The sequence below is a fragment of the Sinocyclocheilus anshuiensis genome, unplaced genomic scaffold, assembly GCF_001515605.1.
Source record: "Sinocyclocheilus anshuiensis isolate Anshui unplaced genomic scaffold, SAMN03320099.WGS_v1.1 scaffold782, whole genome shotgun sequence".
In the NCBI taxonomy this organism is placed as follows: domain Eukaryota; kingdom Metazoa; phylum Chordata; class Actinopteri; order Cypriniformes; family Cyprinidae; genus Sinocyclocheilus; species Sinocyclocheilus anshuiensis.
Window position 1 is genome coordinate 1,313,861 of NW_015546111.1, and position 1,731 is coordinate 1,315,591.

Genomic DNA, 1,731 nt, shown 5'->3' on the forward strand with positions numbered 1-1,731 from the left:
TTTACCTGGAAACCTAAAGCTGCACTAGGTGTACATCACATATTAGCAAAAAAACATGATATTTTGAGCACTCAGTTGAAAATGTACACATAACGTATCAATCGTACTTACAGGTTGTGGTTCGGAGAGCTTGTTAGTCCAAATTAAAAAGATTAGAAGCCAACGAAGATAAAAGCCAAGATTAGAGAAGCAGTCCTTGGTAAAATGACATGCACACAACAAAAGGCTGGAATTGTATTTCTGTGGTATCCTTGAACACAGCATCTTCTCAACATGATGTAAATACACTAACTAGCGGAAGTGTTTGTTGGCAGGTCAGACTCTGTTCATATTTCGCGGGCAGGTGGGGATTATGCAAATGTGTTACCCAGTGACGTATACCGGTAACAGGCAAAAGATTCGAAAATATGACGACTCATTAAGGCGATTCAGAATCGACTCTCTCTTTTGAGAGACAGTATCTTTATTTATCGTGCACTTTTTTTGATAAACAACTTTGCAGATTGTTTTCATTTAAGGATAGCTACATTATAAACGGCAAAAGAGATATTTTTCAAAAACCCATATGACCTGCTCTTTAAACACTGAGATGATTTCAGAATCACTTTACCCAGTAGTCGCAACTGGTTTTACTTGACTCGATATCTGAAATCAAATGCCGACCTAACGTAGTATGTTGTATAAAAATGTTTAACATACAAAAGTAAACACAATTGTCCTAATATTGGTTTATTATTGATATCTAAATGTGTTTTAAATGTCTATTAATTCCAATGATATTATTCAGATTCAGAATTAGCCTGAATCCATGAACACTGAATGTATTCATTAGAGGTCGACCGATTGTGGATTTTATCGATACAGATAGCAAGGTTGGACCACACTGGCCGATACCGATTAATCAACCGATAGTTTTTAAAATGGATACTAAACGAAAACTAAAACAGTTCTTTACTATTTTTAAAAAAGCAGTAGCAGTACTGAACCATACTTTGTAAATTAATAAACATATTAACATTAATTATTCTATTGATCATTAATGTTATTTCATAGTTTACTAATGTTAAAAGAAGAAACTTTAAAATTTAAAAATGTAGCCTATTAGTAATAGTAAAAGTTTAAATGAACACTAAGAACAATACTTCTACAGCTTTCATTAATATTACAAATGGACTCTTACTGTTAAGTATTACCATTTAATTTCAACAGTAATGCTTAAAGATGGCCATCTTTAAATATCTACACAAGGCCATAGCATTAAAATTACGTACATAGGTTATTGATATTGTATGTGTACTTTCACACTTTATTTGCTTCTATTTTAGAACACTGCATGATTATCTAATCCAAAAAAAAAAAAAAAAACAAGTCATGTCACTCGGCGGCCATCTTTGAAACGCCTCTCGGGCATGCAAGTGCAACTCCTATATCTTTGAATGGGGAAACATCAAATTCTCCAAAACTGTTCACTAAGCTTATGATTAAATTTCATATTTGAAATTATTTCTATTTTAAAACACTGCATGATTATCAAATCAAAATAAAAAAATATATATATGTAAGTCACACACTGGGCAAAAGCGCAGCGCTGCCTCACAGGTATCAACGGATGCGTCACATTCAATTCAAGCAGCGGTCTAAAACTATTTAATCACCAAACGGATATAAGTTTGCTTCAAGAATGAACAATGTGGCATAAATTAGTTTAAAACAAAACAGAGTAAAGGGAAA

General features: G+C 32.9%; 1 protein-coding gene across 1 annotated transcript in view; it reads left to right on the forward strand.

Moving 5' to 3' along the window:
- Positions 1 to 1,731, forward strand: part of phactr4b (phosphatase and actin regulator 4b) — a 42,566-nt gene that overhangs the window by 16,095 nt on the left and 24,740 nt on the right. The gene's annotated exons all lie outside the window — the stretch shown is intronic.